Genomic DNA, 22,953 nt, shown 5'->3' with positions numbered 1-22,953 from the left:
AGACCTCCAAGGGTGCAATAAACTTCAAAAAAATAGTTAAGACATGTGGCACATGTAACAAATGCTTTCAAGTTACATTACGAAGTGAAGTGAAATAGAAAATAAAAAGTTACATTTTGTGATAAGGGCTATAGCTTTCGCCATTGATCTGTAGGGAACTGCTTTTAAAAGTGGAAAGTCAAACTTACTAGCTATCAAAGCAGACACAAGTGTATTAAATCTTATGTGGAGTGTGTTAAATGGCCCGTTGAGTTGTATGGAGTGTGAACTACAGAATGTCAATTCATCTGTGTTTCAAGCAGATCATCAAAGCACAAGGCAGGAGATTCAAGCTGTCAGACATCAAAGCACACCTGACAGCCGTTCATGCTTCTGTGAGACACTGATAACCCTATCCATCATATTTGTTTGGCAAGAAAGAAAGAGAGAGAGAAAGAGAGGAAAAGAAGGAGGGGTGAGGCCCGGCTGAAGTCATAATTAATAGTCTCTTTTGTAGTAGCTCCACCTGGTCCAAACCTCATGGCCTGAGGCTCTCGAAATGAAGCAAGCCCGTTCGGTGCTGAAACACCTGGAGAGATGTGGAACTAACCACATGGATATTTCTTCTATTCTCATCCTCCTCTTCTCTTACTTTCTCTCCTTCGTTTGACCTCACAATGCTCAGGTGACTCTTTATCATCTGCACAAAGATGCCAACATAATATCAGTTTTTGATTTATTAAACATTCCTCTGGCGTGTACTGAACATTTTCAGGTAGAATTGACTGCAGGCATGACGAGCTGCAACTGCATTTCCTAGCATGCAAGTGTTCGGTATTCGCGCTCTCTGTTATCCACATGCAGGGCTGGTCTCGATTTAAAGTTTGGCAGCATGCGACAACAAAGATGCTTGAATCCATTAATTTCTATTTTTGGTCACTCATCACATTACATATTGTTACAAAGCAGCTTTTAAGAGATCATTACCAACAGTGTAAGACAAGGGCGACAATAGTTGTAGAGTCAGAGGGGAAAAAAACTTTGAGGAGCCAAGCATCAAGAGGGAAACCCCATCTTCCTCTAGAACTGGAGTGGTGGTGGCGTAGTGGGCTAAAACACATAACTGTTAATCAGAAGGTTGCTGGTTTGAGCCCCATAGCCACCACCATTGTGTCCTTGAGCAAGGCACTTAACTCCAGGTTGCTCTGGGGGGATTGTCCCTGTAATAAGTACACTGTAAGTTGCTTTGGATAAAAGCTTCTGCCAAATGCATAAAATGTAAATGTAGAACTGTGTGATAACTTTAATGCAGAAAGTGAAAGATGAATTGTGGGCTGGATACAAGCATCGTCTAGTAACACTTTAGGGCCAGTACCTTGAGATCCCAACAAGCTCTAGAGTCTTGCAAGCACATTATAATTATTTGAATATTTATATAGAGGAGACCAGGGTAGGCGTTACACAGGAAGGGCTAAATCTCAGTAACTATAAGATTTGTAGTCAAAAGTCCAATTGCACAAATGTGTTTTTCTCTAGCTTTTTTGTATGTTATCTGTATAGCCATTAATTCAGACAAGGGTCAACTATATTATGAAGGGAGACTTTTGCAGAAAAGTTTAACTACATTTGTAGGACAAAGGTATTTTTCTTAAGTCAGGGTGTGAAGTTACATTTATGATTGCGCAGGTTATCGCATGTTTTAAAATGTCATAAATGTATGCAATTAATTCATATATATAAAAAAAAACAAAAAAACAATGGTTTTATTTATTTGTATGTTACCTGTCAATATTTGTTGTGTCGTGATTTGTTTTGAGTTTCCTATTTGTTTTACTTTTAAAATTAAGCTGAAAAGCCTTTCGTAGGCGATTTAAAGCAGGTGTAGACATAGAGGCATACATTTTGTTTTGGTAGAGGTGATGGTGGGGACACGTTCCCCTGTCACCCCCCAATGTTCACATAAAACCTGCGCCACTGGTTTAGAAGCATGTTCCATTGTGACATCTTAAGGGCATGTGGCCTCTATTGGGGCAGGTTTTGACAAAAGGTCAACGTGTGTTCAATGAACTTTATCTCTTATTCCTGGGCAAGAACGGTGAAAATGTACATGTAGCCAAGACTTTAAGGTATGTGGCTACGCAGGAATGGATCTTCAAAAATAAACCTTCTCTGAGAAATAGTCACTGGAGTGAATAAGAATGGTAGATTGAGTGCAGTTTCGAACCTTAATCCTACCTTTAAAACAGATTTGTTGATCGGAATTTTATGCAGAACCAACATGGATATTGGATATTACTTGGGTAAAACACGTTATGCATCAAGGCACCAAATCAACCATGTCAAGTCAATAGTTTTGAGGTTGATGGACAGATTGTTTCACTAAACCTGCTTTGAAGCACATAGTAGCAAACTGTGCCCTGTAAGACAACAGTAGAGAGTCTTCTTCTCAAAGTCTCTGAGCGCTGGTCCTTGTGCAGTCTTCTCCACTCTGCAATCCGTACAGTTGCCATGGCAGCGGCAGCTGTATCCACGGCGAGGCAAGGAAGCTGGCACCCCCCAATAACATGAGCCCCCCTCCCTCTGGTGACCCATTGCTGAACCGGGGCTGAGAGCAGAGGTCGATGGCTCGGAGCGGCCGTATGACAGTGAAGGATGGGAGCGAAAGAGAATGAGAGGAGGGAGTAGCGGCATACAGATGGGGAAGAGAGGAGGAGACAGTGAGAAGAGAAAAAAAAACGAGAGACAAGAGCAAATTTAATTACTATCAATGGAGGGATCTTCAAAAAAACAAATCGACTGCCAATTTTTCTGTGGGCTGTGTGAAATTAAGGCACCATACAAAATGGATGGATCTACGCCACTGGCTTTTTATCCTCCAGTGAAATTAAAAAGTGCCTCTTGCCCAGAGCAAAGATGAACAGATTATTTTCATGTGTCATTTTACGCCCATACTTGATATTGTTTATCTCACACACACACACACAGATGTGCGTTAAAGTGCTTGTCTGATGAGCATGTTTATCAGATATGGGCAGAGATGTCAAGTGATTTGACCTTTGACTGCCCCTGCCAAAGGTCAAGCAGTTTAGGTCAGTGTCCTGCAGAAAGCGTTACATGTTCTTCTCACCTGGAAAATCAAAGAAACCTCTGAGAACATTGGCATTGACAAATTAAGCCACTTTTATTTGCCGAAACATAAGCCAAAACTTAAGCGAGTTAACTGAATGTACAACAAATGTTTGACATGCAAAGCAGCACTGAATTTATATTACTCAAACAAAATAGGCTGGAATTCTTCTAATTGACTTACACTGACAAAATGCAAACAACTTAGCAATATTTTCCCCTAGAATGAACAGCAATTGGCTTCGTCTTCCACACATATATTTAATAACTTATTGCTGTCTTTACACTGCACAATGAATATGTGTTGATTCAGCTGATTGAAAACAAGATGCATGCTAAGTGTCATCCTGACCATGGCAAAGTAGTTCTGATGCTGCATCATTTACACAGAACAAAAGCCTAAACCCTAAGCGTACTTAAAACTTTAGCACTATTCTTATGCTGCCTCGACAGAAAATGCAAGCCTAGTTTGATTTTGGTTATTTCACAATTGGTTTTACCTGGAGCTTACTGTCTTTGCCAAGTATGTTTGCACTTAGGACTCTGACCAAGCAAGTTGCTCCAAAGGTAACAACACAAAACAATGCGGAAGTGTATGGAGGGAAAACACTTAGCATGTTGTTCTGTTGATAAAACCTGATAAAAACTAAGACAAATTGCTTTTTTGATTGCTTTTGTTTATGGTTTACAATTCTGAAATATGGACCTTAATCAGGGTAAACAGCATGTTTACTTTGACACAAATGACAATATGGCTGTGATGGATATAACTACAGTTTATTTAAAAGGTTGTACTATATTAATGTGCTTGGTCAGTGATGTACAACTAGGAATTCAGATTTCAATTTTGCTTTGTTAAAGCTATAAAACCAAAACTGAAACAATAATAATCTATCAAAGAAAAAAAAAGAACAATAATTTGTACGCTGACACTTTATATTACTGATAATGCAAACTTATATCCAGTATGTTTAAACAAGCTCTAGGTTCTTGTTCTAATGACACATTTCTGGTGTTGATGAAGGGGTACTTCAGCTTTACTGATGGGGCTTTGGGGGTACATGCAACACACACAAATAAAGTTGGGAAACACTGTACTGGGTCACATAAAATATTCACAACTCATGTTTTATGGAGTTTTTGTCCCTTGGACATTTTTTTGGGAACAGTATTTTTAATGTTTCATCAGATGAACAAGATGATCAACACCAAGGTACACAACAGTACAACCCATTGAAGAGACAGCCTTTCTATCCCATTCTAATGTTTAAATAGTTTGAATTTTTCAAAGTGGCAATGTTCTAATTAAAATTGTATTTATTTTGTCAAATTACTTATAACTATAAGCTTCTATGTGTGTATTGTGTATTTTGCACTTAAACTAAGAAAAAAAATTCTACTTTGCACTAGAACTATATTGGTACTTACCAAACTGGGTTTTATTTTTGGGAAGAGATTTAATAAGATTTGTACACATTTAAGGAAACCCTCGTTATTGTTGTTTACTTTTATGTGCTATTGTTATTGTTTATTTTCTGTAAATTTTTTACATTGCATGTTGTTTGTTTTCCTCTTTTTGTATGTACATAAAAAAATATTTCAATAGTTTTGCAACATCTCATCTCAGAAAGCAAAATGTATGAATGCACATGAAGTCTCTGTGTACAGGTAGTGAAGCAGGCTATAATATTTCTGAGTTACATAAATTTGTAAAATATTTGACCAAAAAACAAAACAAAACACAGATTACCAATTTGAGGATACTAATAAAGCAAGCTTCAATCTGTCTGAGGCAAACAGCTCCCTCTACTGGTCATTAGACAGCACTTCACCTTGAACACTGACAGCTTGCAAGTGTACTCTACACTGAAATTCAATGCATTCATTTTTATATTTAGCAAAATGCAACATAACAACCCCCCCACCTTACTACACAAATGGCTGCCAGTGCAACCAAGCCTCATGAACATTTTTACATATTTTACAAGCTATTTCGTATGATGTTGTACAAGTTCATTCATATAAATTTATAAGATTTCATCATGTGCAAATGCCCGGATGTCTAATGCGGAAGTGCAACTTTTGCACACAAGGCATTAAGGACATGCTCTTACCCAAACCCCTTATCTAAACCTAGCGGCAGTAGCGTGTGTAAACATGATAGGTACGAGTATGAGTGCGGTCTCACGATATTATACGAATAAGCCAAATTTTGAAAACACCATGGCTGATGGTAACAGAGCAGAGATTGTTTGTTTCTGCAGCACGTGCTGCCTGCTGTAGCGTGGTGCCTGGGCAATCTTTTTCATTTGTTTGTTTTCCAGATGTCGTGTCCTCCACATCACCCCGTCCTCATCCTGCTCGACTACCCCTCCCTCGCTCTCTCTCTTTCTCTTTCATGCCTGCAGCAGCAGCAAAGCCACTAACCGCATCAGGCGAGATTGCAGATTGGAAGTACAAGAGCCATCCATCCATCAAAACAGAGAGAGTCGTGAAGGAGGGACGGCATGGAAACGCAGTAAGGGAGGAAGTGGCACAAAAAAGGGAGGGAATTTTCAATAACATCAGAAATTATGAACACCAAGCTACTAACAAAGCAAGTCTAGAACTCCTTTCTTAATGTAATTCAGAATGTAGTCTAGGGCATACGCAGGCATAGGCATACGCAGGGGTGGATTTAGGCATGGGCAACATGGGCAGCTGCCCGGGGCTATAAGCAGCTTGAAAAAGTCCAGAAAATTATAACAATCCTTTAGGCAATTAGTCAATTAGCCTCTGATAAGCTAATTTGAGTTAATTGGAGGTGTACCTGTGGATGTATTTTAATGCCTACCTTCAAACCTACCTTTGCTTGACATCATGGGAAAATCTAAAGAAATTAGCCCCAAATCTTTGGACCTCCACAAGTCTGGCTCATCCTTGGGAGCAATTTCCAAATGCCTGAAGGTACCATGCTCATCTGTACAAACAATAGTATGCAAGTATAAACGCCATGGGACCACAAAGTCATCATACTGCTGAGGAAGGAGATGCATTCGGTCTCCTAGAAATGAATGTAGTTTGGAATGAAAGGTGCAAATCAATCCCAGAACAACAGCAAATGACCTTGTGAAGATGCTGGAGGAAACAGGTATCTATATCCACAGTAAAAAAAAGCCAGACTACAGTTTGCAAGTGCACATGGGGACAAAGATCTTGCTTTTTGGAGAAATGGGAACACGATGAAAGAAAGAAATGCTTCACATTTCTGCCTTTAAGGCCTCCAAAAATTGGCCCATTCACTTCCATTATAAGTGCCTCACTGTAACCTAAATTTAGCTGTTTTGAAGAAAAGGAGTGGATGAATAAAGAAATTACGTTTATGTGGTAATAAATATTATAGCACAAATTGTGTTGATTGGGCTTAACTTCATAGGCTTCATTTACTATATGAAAAATATTATTTCTTATTAGTTTCTTTTGATTTTGGAGTAAAATAGGATGAGGGCATATTCTTGACAGGTTTCATGAGAATCAGCAAGGGAATTTTCAATAAAAATGAATTATTAGCTCCAAGCTACTAACCAAGCACATCTAGACCTACGGTTTAGATGCAATTATAAACTGAGCCAAAAAACTGGTTTTCATTCACATATTCAGGACTATGAAAAACAGCAGTGCAGACTTGCAGTGGAACTACTGGCAACATCTGTGCCATCCTATGGTGACATCATCACAGCCCCTCAGCTGTTAAACTTAACTAAACTATTCTACTCTGAAATATAATAGGCAGTATAGACATTCAAAGCGTATTTAAAAAAATAACACCAGATGGATGGCGGAACCCGAGGCCAACAATCACAACGAAGACGCAACACAGCTCTTATGCAAACAATCCTTTTGTTCTAGTTATGTTAGGACACGCATACGAACATACTGATGCGTAAGCCATGTATGGCTGGTGGTTTCGCTCACAACCTGTTTACACAAACACCTGATGCAGAGCAGACGTGCAGACAAGGAGAGAACCTGAAGGACAGCTGCTTCGTCTGGCAGGTAGCAGGTAGTGGCTACGTGATGGATAGCACCAAGTTAAAACAGGTGTGCAGAGGGAGATCATCACAGTATGGCGTTTTTTTCCACTGCACTCGACTCTTAAGCATGATTCATGCAGGCAAGCATGCTCTGTGTGCACAAGGCAGTAAAATGCAGCATAATGGGAAACAAACTGGGGCCAGGTAAAAAATGAACTAGGGCAAAACGGTCTCTGTAGGGGACAAAAATGGCCCAAACATTTAAAACTTGCCCCATGGTTTTACATTTTTCAAGTTCTCTTTTTAGCCTGGCTGTTATCTAACGTTTGATATATTAGTAACACTTTACAATAAGGTTGTATATGTTAACATTAGTTAACACAATTGTTAACATAAACTAACAATGAATTATACTGCTACAGCATTTATTAATCTTGGTTAATTTGAACTTCCATACAGTACCAATACATTTTTAATATTCAGTTATACATTAGTTAATGCAGTATAAAATAACAAAGTAACACATTTATGAATAAACATTAACAAAGATTAATAAACACTGTAAAAAATTGTTCATAGTTAGTTCATGACACCTGATGCTTTAGCTAACATGAAAAAAATAGGACTATATTGAAAAGTGCAACCAATATTTCATTATATTATATTCTTGGCCTATCCAGATTCAGGCCACCTCCACACTGACAAGTTTTCATCTGAAAACACATTAATTTCACTACATTTACACCTCTACTCAAACAGCATTTTCCTTCACCGAAAACAGATGCCACAGCCATGCTAATATATTTTCGTTCTCTACGTTTTGGCCTTCCGTCCACACTGAGATGGCATTTTTGACAGCAAAAACAGAGCTTTTCGAAAACACTCTACCAAGTGAAAAAGCCGTCTTTGCGTTGTGATGTGGACAGGGGAAACTGAGATTTCTGAAAACATATGATGTATTTGTTATGTGATGCAGTCATGTGATCCATTCAACCAAAAACAATCAAAATAGAGACCCATGTTTTAGTGGCGTTGATGCCTACTATTCACTTTGATAGAGTTGTTAAAGATGAAAGTTACCTTGTACAACCTACACATTGCTTGACATCTTTCAAAGGCGATGTCAAGTTTACTCAGAATTGCTGTTCGGCGACAGAGCACGAGGACAATTGTGTTCCAGACCGGTCATTTTTGACATGCGAGGTAAGGGGATTTAAGAGTTTTCATAAATTTTCTGTGTGGACGAGAAACTATTGGAAAACGCTTGAAAACAGCAGTGTGGACGGAGAGCATTTAAATAATGAAAATGCTGTTTTCAAATGTATCCAGATTAATGAGGACATAGCCAGAGACTTTCGAAAATGCTCTCCATAACCACATACTGGTTTGGTTAACTGATTATAAGAAACTGAAAACAGAGGATTCGTTTGGGCATGGCCTTTGGTGTTACAGACACTGTAGTGACTTTTTGTGAGGACATTTGTATTTGATGTTGATTCGGTTTTAAAAAGAACAGAATAGTTCAGAATACAAATTGATTTCAGTTAATTGGCTCAATTGAATATTTGACATAAAAGGACAAAAAATGTGTGTTTGTATTTGGTTAGAAAAAAACAGACCCTCAATTGAGGTAAAAAACAAATGCCCCTGAAAATCAATTCCAGGGCGCAAATATTTCCCCTTGCGACACTAGTGTCACCAAATGCTTTTTTTAAAAATAAACTGTTTTCAAACAAATTTAAAAATAGACCAATTGGTCGAAAAAAACTGATTGGGGACACAATGACTACAATATACAATCATTGGTCGAGTCAATGTTGATGTGTCGGGCTGAATGGGCCACTCAAAACAAACAAAGCAATTTTGGAAAGTGCTACAGAGTCACAGTGTTTACACTTTGAAGAAATCAACCTACTAATGTATAACATAAAGGTTTCTCCACACATTAAGATAGGATAGGCCTTTTAACATTGAAAAAATTACAAACATTAGCTTTCATATTAAAAAAAAGTTATATTCTGGCACGGTCTATAGTTGGGTTGCCCTGCCACTACACCTCAGTTTTCAGCACCTCGTCATTTTTTCCTCTCTCTCTTTATCGCTGTGATATAACACTTCACTTCACTTCACTTCTCCCTGCATATCTCTGGCACCCCTCCACTGCATTTGTGTATCGCAGCACTTGTCTCCCACTCATTCTTAATGTGTTTGTAGCTGATCAGGCTCTCTCTCGCTCTCTCTCTCTCGCATGCTCTCCGTCTCCATTTCTAATTCCCTCCCTCTATCTCTTCCTCTTACTCCCTTCTCCTCTTTGTATCCGTCTCTCTCCCTCTTCCTCTCTCTTCCACCCTCTTTTTCTCTCACTCTCTGTGCTGATGAATCACCTTCCCCTCCCGTTGAACTCGACTGAATCTGAGGGAAGCAGTAAAGTAGCATCGATCAGCTTCTCCAACAGCCCTACGAGCCACAGTGCAGAGGTAACTTGGAAACAACAAACCGATGCCCAAGGCTGTGCATAAACGCATGTATGCTCTTGTTTCTAGAAGCCTTTTAAAGGGATATTTCACCCAAAAATTATAATTTACTCACCCCCATTTTGTTCCAAACCCATATGACTTTCTTTCTCCAGTGGAATAAAAAGGAGATTATTCTATGTCGTTATACTAACCTTAGTCAACATTCACATTTATTGCATATTTTTTCTAAGGTTAACATTCTGCCTAACATCTCCTTTTGTATTCCATGGAAGAAAGTCAAATTTTAAAAAAAGACTCATTTTTGGGTGAAACGACATTTCATTCTACTGTACATACTGTATGTGGTTGGAATGACAATAAATTAGACATGACTTGTGAGCATCTGTGCGATTGCCATCAGTTTTCCTTATGGGAGTGTGTTTACTAATCATAAGGAAATACGAAAGGTCACAAATCTCTTTCCACCTAGTATGTGATTTGCATGTCGTATGCCAATGGTGGTGTCATTATTACACGACATAGGTTAATTCCTATCGGAGCCCCAAAGCATGTGCGAATAGATGCGTGTTCGCATGTGCAGAATATGTGAATTCAGCACATAAGGGAAGCATAAATCAGTCCACATTCTTTGGCCTATAAAAGGTGGAACAGGGGAAAACACACATGGCTGAACAAATCGCTAGCACTTGAAAAACACATGAAAGGTTTCATCGTCAGTTTAATTTGCATAGAAATGATCATTCAGTAATGCAGTTAGAGAGAGAAAACGGAGAAATATACACCTGCAAGTAAAGACATAAAATACAAACCTTTGAGTAATGAAAGCGGCACAATTTCAAAGCGCATGCAGAACGTGCCCACGAGTTTGAGAGCATAAAATGCTTCTTAAATGTAACTAATTGCCACAACCTCTCTCCTGACCTCATTCTTACACATAATGAATCACTATATAGCAGTACAGAAACCCCTGACCATAAATAATTGGACTAACAGGAAACAAATGTATCAGCACACAATTAGAGACTTTGCATTTCACTGACACCAACTTCTATTTCCCTTCTCCATTAGGGCAACACTGTTCTGTCTCGGCCTGGTGGCGTGCTCCCTCTCACCTCTCTTGTTGTGTTCCTAATGTAGTGGCAAAGGCAGACTCCATTAGTCCCTGCATGCACCAAACACATTTATGTCCCACTCTCATTTCCTCCTTTTCATTGCACCATGATACATCAGCATGCTCATAGCAATGTGGAAAAAAAAAAAAAAACTCTTGGTGAACTTGGTAGTTGCTTGTTGAGAGTGAGTGCCACCTTGTGGTCAAAGTCGGGATTCTATCCATCTCAAGACAGCCCCTCATTGTCTAAAGTTCAAAGAGGCCATGTGCTTCAAAGATAAAAATTGAAAAAAAAAGGCTCAGGATACCGACAAAAATGTTTTTGATAATGCAAAAACAACTATTTACCAAGATTAGAGCCACACGGGAGGAATTTCAAGGAAAATACCATGCTCAATACAAGTTAAGCTCAATCAATGGCATTTGTGGCATAATACCAATTACCACAAAAGTTATTTCGACTTGTCTCTTCTTTATTTAAAAAGAAAAGAAAAATTGCTGTTACAATAGAAGTGAATGGGGCCAGTACATAAACCCTAAAATACACATTGTTTCGAAAGTATAGTCACAGGATGTAAACATTATACATGTTAACATAATTTTAGTGTGATAAAATTGCTTATTAACCTTATTTGTGTAAAATTATATCAAATATTACAACTTTGTTGTCATTACAACACCCTGTAATCCATAGTATTGATATAGAACATTGGGAACATTGCTTAGCAACTATCTGTGTAATCACACTAAACTCAAGTTACCATGCATATTGTTTATGTCTTGTGAATTTACCTTTGAAACTAAGTGTATCTAGGCGTTTATGGACTGGCCGCATTCACTTCTATTGTAAGTGCCTTACTGTAACTTTTCTTTTTATTAACAATGGGCAAGTTGAAATAAATGATTGTTGTAATCAATATATGCCACACATGCTGTTAAATGAACTTACATTTTATTGAACCCGGAATATTCCACTATTTAGTATTTTAGGCTAAATGCTAAACTTTTAATCCGAAATAACCGATGAGAAGAAATGATGTACAGTCAACAACATGAGATCATGACCTAATATCAGTCTTGGAGAAAAAGTTATTTATTCTACACATAATGCTGGACGCACATTCACGAGACCCACCATATTGAGATCATATGACCAGCCGAATATTAGGCAATTCTTTCCATCTCAATAATGTCCTGTAATTGGACACTTTCACTGAATAAATTAATCCTGGCTGACTACGAATAGCGCAATTAATACAATTACATTGGTAACTAAGAACTTACTATTTTTGCATGATGCTGCATACCCTGCTAAATATAAACAGACATTTTACAGAGCGCACCTTTAAAATTTGGCACCTTGTTGCCTTCTTCCCATTTTCTGAGTTACCCAACAAAAATGTCTGTGAGTCATCATCATGTCTAAATGTGGATAACTGTTTATTTTCATTTGTCTGCACAAGCCACCACAAGTGTGAGTGAATGTGCTCATTATCACTAATTCCTGTATGCCTGCTTTACTAATAAACTATCTCTACGTGCTAGCACAGGTGAGTTATGTTTGCGTGAGATGCAAGGCGACAGGGGACATTGACAGATCACGTCAGGCAGCAGAATTGCAGGTTGTTGTATCCCCGTCCCCCTGTCACCAAGTTCATCTGTCAGGGAGGTGGCCATACCTGTGAGGCACCGTGCGCTCCTCCTACCGCTGGAGGAATCACACGGGAACTACTGCCAGCTGAAGGCGCCCGGTCTTGTTCTCCTGCTTCCAGCGGGTCTGTATGTTTTTGAATCATTACAGTTAAGGGGCCATGATGAAACAGGGAGAAGCCGCAGGAAACAGAGCTATTTGTCTGCTATGTGTGAGGTCAAGATGCGAGTTGCAACAAAAGTTAAATTGGCCATGTCTCCAGAAACTTCAGCGTTGGCCTTGAAAGAGAGTGAGCACTCTCAAGCATGTATAATATGGTTGTGTTCAGAATGAAATACTAGCAACCTGGTGTCAGAATCAGGTTATCAGGTTTTGCATGCCTCGTTGTATCACAGCAGTTTCCTTTTAAAATGAACACTAGAGGCGCTAAAACAACAATGACTTATTCACTTTCAAACAAGTCACAAGCAAAATGGAAAACTACCAGTTTATATACACTTACTTTTCACCCTATTCCTCACACACTGATATCTTCCACCTGGTATTAAGATTCGGGAGTTCCGATCACATGTGGTCAGCCCTTTAAATGGGTTCTAAAACGTTTTGTGATCAGATCACAAAAAACACATACGAATGTGGTCAAAAACGCATGTGACCAGATCACATTAGAGGTGTAAACGCTAATCCATCCTTTATCCGTCCCGGCAGCAGTGAAGAGCCACCCCTCACCTGTCAATCAACCACTGCGCTAAAACAAGAGTTTAAAGTTTGTCAGTTACGACCGGCTTTAAATTAGTCAATTTTACATACACAATCACAAGAGCTATACAGATCTTTTTTTAGTGTGTCTGATATCAACACAAATGACAAGCATAAACACCTGAAGCTCCTTTTATTCAGGTAATCTACTAAAATAACAGATAATTCTGTATGGCGGTGCGTTTGTGCTTGGATTACATTTCAGCCGAATATGGGAGAAACAGTGTGTAGTTTTTTTCGTGCTTTGCTGCGCTTTATTATCTGGCAGTAGCACACTGACATAGTGATTGATGCATGTCGTCATGAAACGATCCCCTCCAAATCCGAAAACAAGCAGTCACAGGAGACTCATTTAAGTGACCCGAGATGCATAATTTATTCCCCATTCTGATGGTTCATGTGAAAATTAACTTAAGCTCCTGACCCGTATCTGCCTGATTTTAAATATTACACTGCTGCCACACGATTGGCTGATTAGATGATCGCATGAATAAGCAAGTGTACAGGTGTTCCTAATGAAGTGCTCAGTGAGCGTATCATTTTGCAAAAATGTTGCCACTCGCCAGTCGCGTAATTTTTCACAATACCAGGCTGAATACTAGCGTACTGCTTTATACTACTATTTACTATTTCTAAAGAATAGTATGCAAAACTATAAAATGCTACAATATTGTCACATGATCTCACTATGTTGCATATATATTGCAGCAAGTAGCATGCAGTTATCAGCTTGTAAATAAAGATATTCTTTCAAGTTGTCACTTTTGTTAGTCTGTTCAAATAATGAGTCAAGAGATTTAGAAATCACAGTTTACATTATTAATGATTCCTTCAACACACAGAGGCCTAGTTGTTCATTTGGGTGTCCCATGCATACAGAAATTTCACATACTGTGCACGTAATACTTACTGCATACTGCAAAAATGTTTAAATGGTAATGTAGTACGCTATTCCAAACATAGCCCATCTGTGCAGAAAGGCATGCACATGCACACACATCTTGCCACATACTTTCTGGCAATTACTGTTTTGACTATTTGTCGCCCCCCTGCAGGTGAAAGTGACAGACAACTGTAACACTTTGTAAAGCCCTTGAGCTTTACCAATATTGGCGGCTGCAGAAATCGTTGTCTTAAAAATATCACAACTTCATTTGATATAATATATCAGAACACTCATTAAACTTAAAACTAAAAAAAGCCAACCATCCCTTGTCCTAGCAACCCAATCCAATTCCAGGCATGTCATGGATCTAGGAGATTACAGCCATTAAATTTTAAGTGTAGAAATTTGCAGGGACATGAATGCACAATGTCGCCCCAGCCCCCACTGCCAGCCCTTCAGCAGGGTTTGTAGATGCTTTATGGTGGGCAATTCAGCCGCAGCTGCTATCTGCACCATCTCAGGAATGAACGCGCTTGGAATCAAGTGCAATAAACCAGACTATAGGAGAAGGGGGGAGAGGAACAGAAAGAGGAAACAAAAGAGAGCTAGTCCGTCTGGACGACCATTTAGGGGGAAAGAAGGGGGTGGGTCGATGCCCTCTTTTTTCCCTCCAAACAGTAAGGAGAGAATGCCACACACATACACACACACAAACCCACTGTGAGCAAAAGTGTCACACTGTAGGCATTGGTGGTTTGCTGTTTGTTTTCACAGGAGTGGCAAGTAGAAGAGCAAAGGTCTTCATTTTCCACACTTCCTCTCTCTCTACCACACACATTTTATAAACTTATACAGTCTCAATGTCTCTCTCGCTTTCTGAATTCTCTCTCCCTCAGCTTGTATCGGGCCTAAAATTGTGGGACTCAGGAAATCCCCCTCCAAAAGAGACTGAGCAGTTATTTATGTCTCCAAGCCTAAAAAGAGTACTTTATAGCCCTCGTCAAGAAAGAGCAAGGGGAAGAAGCGTAGGGATGAGCTACTGAAACAAGAGTGAGAGAGAGAAGATGGTTTATGGCAAAGATATAGATACAAATATGCTGAAATGAAAGAATGTCTAAGGAGGTGCATCCTCTGGGCAGATAAGTCTATAAGTTTATACAGTTTTGGTCGTAAATTTATGTACCACATATCTTTTTCTTTCTTTTTTAAAAAAAAGGATAACAGTTAGTACTGCTCAGATGAAGCTATTTGACAACAGATATTCACATTTATTCCACAAGACAAAATATTAAATGAAACACAAACTATTCACATACCCTTGGTTCTCACTGTGTCAACTCCTCATGAAGCCAGTCAAGAAAATATCCTCGTCATATTTACCCCAAATCAGTAAATCTGAAAATAAAATGTCATATATATGACATTTTATTTCACATAAAGAAAATCAAGCATACATTTAGAAAACATTTCCTACATAATTCTTATGACCGTAACGCATCTGGACATTATACTTTTACTATTCCCATTGTTTTCAATGATGATTCTCATTACATAACAGTCAATTGTTTTAGTGTTTTACAATAAATGTAAAAATGAGAAGTTATGCAGCAATTGCAGATGAGAATATCATAATTTCCAAATATTATAACTTTTTCATCTTGCAGTAATGAGAATACGGGTAACAATCGTCAGCATTTGTGGCATAATATTAATAACCACAAAAATCTGGGTTACAGTGTCCAGGCCCATTCACAATGAAGTGAATGGGTCCAATCCATAAATGTTAAAATACTCACTATTTCAAAAGTATAGCCACAAGACATAAACAATATGCATGTTAACACCATTTTAGAGTGATAAAATCGCTTACAAACCTTTTCTGCCAACTTCGTTGCCATTAAGATGTACTGTCAGCAAACCCTAAAACTACTGTAAAAATGACGATTTAAGCAACTCTTAAAAGCATGGTAATTTCCCAACCATTCCTACATATTTGGGTCTATAGAAACCCGGCACTTATATCTATAAAAATGTATGTACAAAATACCCAGTTTTGTAAAATTAAAACGTTTATATTTTCAAGGCAATTAGAAAACAATACAATAAAATATATATTTTGTTTATTTTTCAAAAATTCAAGAGATAATGCAACAAATCTGGACAAATCTAGAACAGGATTCATTATTTTGACTGAAATTTCATGATGCAACTGGCCATCAAACACACATTGAGCTACACACAAGACATAATCTACACATGTAATGTATGTGTAACTTCTATGTAGTTATGTGTATTTTCTCAGGCACTTGTTGAGTCTAAATAGATGCACAAATTACATTATTAGTACACCCAAATTACAAGTCAAACCAAACTGTTCATGTATTTATACTTGCTAATAAGTTTTATTTGATGCTGTTTCTTTGTCATATAGCAATGTCAAATGTAAATCAAGTCAATCACTGAAACATCAGTGACACCTTGAGCAAGAAATAACATTGTGTACATGCATATAAAATACTGATAATTTACCATTGTTGATAGTTCATTGTTGCACAGAAAGTAATATAGTATTTATTTGTATGAATATAATACTCATTTATCTTGTAATACACCAAGAAATACATATCCTGTGATAGTAAACTTAAATAGATATGAAAGAACTCTTAAAAATATAATTTATGGAAGTGCAAAAAAAAAAAAAATACATACATACATTCTTACATACATCAGGACCCTATACACTTTTGGTACTCAAACAATTATATAAAAAAAATATGTTTGCAATTTTGGCATTTTTTGTGTGTCATAATATTTATAAGAGATAGGTTGAGGAATACTAAAGTGGATGATGTTCAGGGGATGGAATGAGGTCCCGGGTCTCTAAAGACGCGAGTTATGCATTTAAGGGTTAAAGCTCAAATAACACACAAGTTAACAGAAGAATTAATGCAAGTGCTTTTATAAAATTATAAACTTAACATTTCTGCCTTTAAACACTCCAAAAATTGGCCCCATTCACTTTCATCTTAAGTGCCTCACAGTAACCTTGATTTTTGCTTTTTTTTTTAAGAAAAAGAGGGACGAGTCTAAATATTTTTTATTTTGATGATCAACATTATGCAAAAAATGCTGTTGATTGAACTGAACTTGTTTTGAACCTGGAATATTCCTTTAAAATATCAAAATGTTTTGTCCAGTTTTGACATCAAAACATAAACAGACATGCACACAACTCATTTGCACTTTTAATACGCTGTCAGAACAATGGAAAAGGTGTTGACATCCAGAGCTAAAATCGAGGTAATGGGCAAAAATCTGCTTTAAACTCTGCTTTAAAATTTAAGGTATTTATATGATATTACACTTTGTGGTTTTATTAAGTATAATTGGTGTATGATTGTGTATGCACTCAATGACTGATTGAGGCCTTTTGTGATGGTTGTATGTGAGTCCCTCCTTCAGGGCATTACTAAATAAAAAAACAAAAGACTTCTTTTAGACTTCTTCAAAGTTCTGAATGGGGTTTGTAAACTTTTAAGCACAGCTTTGACATGCATATAGGAACCGTACATACACAACTGGGGGCCATGACACATTAGACAGGTCTTTGATATGTTTAGACTGGGCCCAGATGTACCTGCCTGCAGCTTAGGGGGTTCAGCACTGCCTTACCCTGACTGTCTTCTCCCTCATCCTCCAAAGAGAGATACAAAACCACTTAGGAAACTAACCCTGTCACGAGACGTGCTCTAGCTCAAGGCAGGACACTGACAATGACAAGTAACCCACAAAGAGTCCCGTTGAAATGTGTTATACTAATGCTACAATGGTGACAAATACTGTTACTTCAAATACTACATTCTCTCTTATGTAATATCTAGAGTATGACACTGCTACTGACAATAAAACATATAGTTGAAGCACATGACTACACACTTACATTCTTGTCCCACTTCTGAACTACTCAAAGAATGAATGGAGGGTGGATCGTAAACACCCACAGGTATAAAATCTACACCTCTCTTAGCAGTGCTTAAGCCTAGACTCTCTAAGTGCTCTGAGTGGGTTTAGTGTTTCAATGACTCATTCCTAATGTGTTACAACGTCCTCTTTGGTATCATGGACAGATTCATCCACTCCGCACCATTCAGTGGGTTAAAAGGTACACCTCCTCTATTGAGACTGTGGAAAGTATTCACTGACTGATTCTTGTGACACAGGATAAGATTTTTTAAAACAAAAGTTTCTCTTGATTTTATCAAATATATTTAATAAATACATAACAAAAATAACCGACTATCCCTAAAACGTCCTTTCCTCAGACCATTAGTATACTATGATTAATTTATATTAAAATCTAAATTAAATATAAGAACATCAGAAATATAAATACTTTTCTCTTTAAATGAAATATTACAACTGTTTTTTGACAGATGGGATGTTAATTTAACACTTAGAAATGTCCCTACTTTTTGTCAACACTTTCACAAGCTCTGGTCAGACTTTAATATCTCAGCAAAGCTTGTTTGACTTTGTTTATGAAGCTTTATATATTTTATATCGTCTGATAATAACCATGATATGTCAACCCGTTTCATTGATTTTAAAGAAATTGAGATTATTAGATAATTTCCCTTTTGCCCGCATTTCCTAAATTTCCAGAATTTAATGAAGTTGTGATCTGTAAAATATGGTTATTCTGTCAACACCATTAGCAGTCAACAGCATTAGTTTTCTGTCTGACTCTGTTGACAATAGGGCTGCAACTAACGATTATTTTGATAATCGGTTAATCTAATGATTATTAGAACGATCATGCGACTACTCTGTGATTGCTGAAACAATTAATCATTAGCTCTTAACCGATTATTTAGATTGTGTCCTGACTTAAAAGGTTGCATTAAATGTGCTTACTAACAATAAAGAGGACAAAATCATCTTTTAAAAATGCCTCTAAATGACATTCACTGAATTAAAGGGGGGGAAAATACTTTCACTGCAAAATAAATCCTATTGTTATCAAGTGTTTTTGTCTTTTTTTTACATTTTAAGTTGTCTAAAAATCCTTAAAACAAGATCCATTTACTTGAGAAGCAACATATAAGATATTTATACTTGCTTTAAGAGAACGTATCTTAAATATACAGTAAGTGTATTTTGTATACAAGTGTATTTCTTTACTTGGTTATACTTCTGAAAGTGCATTAAAGACAAAAAATCCTTATATTCAAGATTTATTCTATAAAAGCAAGTCTAAAATACCTCATATTCTGCTACTCAGGTGAATGCATCTTTTTTTAAAGGATTTTTAGATATTTTAAAATATTTGTATTTTTAATATTATATTCAACATTCTTCTGCAAATAAATGTATGTTGTTTTAAAGGACTTTAGATATTTTTATAGGAAAACAAGCCAAGACAAAAACAAATCATAAACGTATTTTGTTGCAGCGTATAATGGGGCAAAGACTACCTCTCTCACCTTTCTGTTCACTTCAAGCCATCTTTAACTCACAAAAAAACAATAAAGCTGCATATTGCCAATTTTCTTCACAATAACAAATGCACAGTGACACATTTATTATGATTTAATGAGTCACGAGCAATCACGTTATAATCTAGCTGCATTAAGAACGTGCGCTTGAGGGACGAGCGTCCCCGTCCCAGTGTGTCATCAGCCGGGTGCAGTTTCAATGTCGCCCCATTAGAACGGGACAGTCCATCCCAGTGTGTCAACAGCCGGGAGCAGTTTCAATGTCGCCCCCTTAGAACGGGACAATCCGTCCCAGTGTGTCAACAGCCGGGAGCAGTTTCAATGTCGCCCCCTTAGAACGGGACAAGCCGTCCCAGTGTGTCAACAGCCGGGTGCAGTTTCAATGTTGCCCCCTAAGAACGGGACACTTCGCACAACTCACAGAAGAGACGTTGACCACACAGAGAAATGCCAGTTTTGGAGTTTGTAGCTATTTACATGATCTGCTTCCGTATTATTTGAAATGTAATAAAATATAACTGCATTAAAGATGTAACACTGGGGTGTTTTCTTTAATGAGCTCCAGCTCCACTTATTCCACAGCGAGAGTGCTTCCCTCGTACTTTGTGATCTACATCATCTGAAGCTGTTCGGAAAGTTTACAGTGCATCTGGACTGTGAGCGAGGTTTCATTTCCTCTCCTCAGTCAGGTGCGAGCTGCCGTGCTGCTCTCGCACTTCATCATTACAGTATAATATGAATTCGTGTTACATTAGATGAGATCAAACGACTATTATTCGACAACAACAAAAAATGTACATCGACTAATCGTTTCAGCCCTAGTAGTTTGAACAGTTAGTACATGAAAATTAGTTTAAACCATCCTGCAGTCTCAATCAACTCATTCATTGAAGTAAAAATAAAAACATTTGTTTACAAAATGTAACAGAGTTCTATCAAATTATAGCGAGTAAGCTTTAAATAATCTATGTTACTAAATTAAGCATAAATGTGAAGTATTTAAGATTATTTAAATACATATTACATTTTGTTACAGTGTCCTTGTAACACATATTACATGTATCGACTATAGTAATAACATTCAATTATACCTAATTACAAGCAACTAACACCAAACCCTAACCCTATAGTAAGTACATGTTATTAATAAGTAATAATCATTAATTACTTTTTTAATTACACTGTAACAAGGACACTAAAATAAAGTGTAACTGATTACTCAAATCAGAGACGAATATTTGTCAAATTTGACCATCAAGAAGCATAAATATAAAAAATATAAACAATTTAGTCTAGATTTGTCAATATTTATAATAAACTACACATTATCTTTTGTATCTGACTGTGTTGACCCATATTGTGTGATAATTCATAATTTCAAAATTCCTTGAAAAACAATATTTGTTTTTTCAAAGTCATATTTTTGTGAGATTCAGTGCAATGATATTTTCACTTCACAAAAAAGAAATAAAACAAAAGATAAATACAAAACATTCAGCAATGTTGTACAACAGTGGTGAGAATATAAAGAACTACTTGGAGAACAAAACTATATACAGTTATAATCGGTTTCAGTTCCCCTGCAATAAAACACAGGTAATAGTTACCCCAAGAGAGTTTATGAGCAACATGTTTCAATAAAATTATATTCAACTAATAGAAGTAACACAGTGAGATGTTGGTGGCCTTCATCTGAGTCTCAACTAGCCGGTCCTGAGTTTACCACAACCTTCAGTACACAAAAAACAGAGAGGCGCACACATGTAAACACATGTGCAAACCCCTGTGCACAAATGTGGCATGCACACTCTGATTTACAGCGGAGTAAACGATTTAAGCTGCGTGTCTCGCTCTAACACCTAAACACCTGACAGGCCTCTCATAAATAAGGTTAGCCAGAGCCTCCTGTGTAATTTACACCTACACTATCTCTTAAACTAACATGTAACAGGTTCATCTGCCATATTTCAGCACCACAGGCTGAGAAGCCGCCTGGGAAAGATGAATGAGTTGGATGGGTATTGAGAGAGAGAAAAAGAGAGAGAGAGAACGAGCACAAATGTGCAGTTATGAGGGGTTGAGGCCGAATGAACTTTAAAAGCCTAGAGTGGATCTGTTTTGGATGTAGAGGCCATGTTGGCTGCGTGCAAGCCTAGCTCGGGCTTATCTTACATTCCAGGCCTGAGGCACAGTCATGGCAATCCACAGTGATGGCTGACAGCAACATCAAGGCCTCACCATCTCCTATCATAAATCGTCCTGCCCTCATTCTTCTTCTCTCATGCGGTGAAATGCATCTTTGTCCCATAAGGGTGATTTATTTCAGAGAAATCTATAAGGTGCACTAGTCACTTCACAGCACGGGGCTCTGTGTGCACGAGGAAGAGAGAAAACCAGACCCCAAATCTCGCCTCAATGCATCAAAGCCTGGATGCAATTTAAACAAGCAAACCTATTTATGTGGAGAAATAACACAATCCATATCTCCAAAAAAATAAAAATTGACATTTTACAATAACGGCACGTGACAAAGTACCACTGACTGTAATAAAATGAAAGTTGACTGTAATTTGACTGTAATAAAAGGGAAGTGAACATTCTCAAAATTACATAAAATGACTTATGCCGCCTAGGGGCTGTATTTAAAACTGCAGTACAATCCAAAATATAAGCGCACTTGAGTAAGACTTTTAACCATTTTTATTGGCTACAAAAGCTTATTCTTAGCATTTCTCTCAGCTGTGAGACCATAAAAATACAACATAGTGTGTCAAAGGATATCTTGCAGTAAGCATTTACTTTCAGACCAGAACTTTTGTGTACTTCAAACCACAAAGACTACACATTAAAGGGATTGTTCACCAAAAAAAGAAAATGCTCTCATCATTTACGCACCCTCATGCAATCCCAGATGTGTATGACTTTCTTTCTTCTGCAGAACACAAACAAATGCTTTTAGAAGAATATCTCCAGAATAGGTCCATACATTGTAAATGAGTGGTGACCAGAACTTTAAAGGTCCAAAAGCATATAAAGGCAGCATAAAAGAAATCCATACGACTCCAGTGGCTAAATCCATATCTTCAGAATCAATATGAAAATTGTTGGAGACAAAGAGATTAATATTTAAGTCTGTTTACTCTAAATCTCCACTTTCACTTTCACATTCTTTTGTTTTTGGCAATTCGCATTCTTAGTGCATATTGCCACCTATTTGGCAGTGAGAAGAATATATAGTAAAAAGAAAAGACTTCAATGTTGATCAGCAGAAGAAAGAAAGTCATACACATCAGGGATGGCATGAGGGTGAATAAATGATGAGAGAATTTTCATTTTTGGGTGAACTATTTCTATTAAGAGTGCTGTTAACAGACCAATCTTTGTGCCTCATAACATCCTCTGGTAGTCACCTCCACACTCACTAGTCCCTGAAAAAGCTCAGCCCTACACACTGTG

The 22,953-nt window shown here is 37.5% G+C and overlaps 1 long non-coding RNA gene across 1 annotated transcript in view; it reads right to left on the bottom strand.

The window, feature by feature from the left end:
• The window catches only part of LOC127619188 (uncharacterized), a 45,546-nt gene extending 34,753 nt beyond the window's left edge, over nucleotides 1–10,793 (bottom strand). The window contains exon 1 of the long non-coding RNA XR_007967542.1: nucleotides 10,708–10,793. This is a non-coding gene — a long non-coding RNA (uncharacterized LOC127619188). The remainder of the gene's footprint in view (nucleotides 1–10,707) is intronic.
• Between the last annotated feature and the right edge of the window lie 12,160 nt (nucleotides 10,794–22,953).

This window comes from Xyrauchen texanus, chromosome 25 (assembly GCF_025860055.1).
Source record: "Xyrauchen texanus isolate HMW12.3.18 chromosome 25, RBS_HiC_50CHRs, whole genome shotgun sequence".
Classification (NCBI taxonomy): domain Eukaryota; kingdom Metazoa; phylum Chordata; class Actinopteri; order Cypriniformes; family Catostomidae; genus Xyrauchen; species Xyrauchen texanus.
The sequence above is the reverse complement of the archived record's forward strand: the minus strand, read 5'-3'. Positions and strand labels throughout refer to the sequence as shown.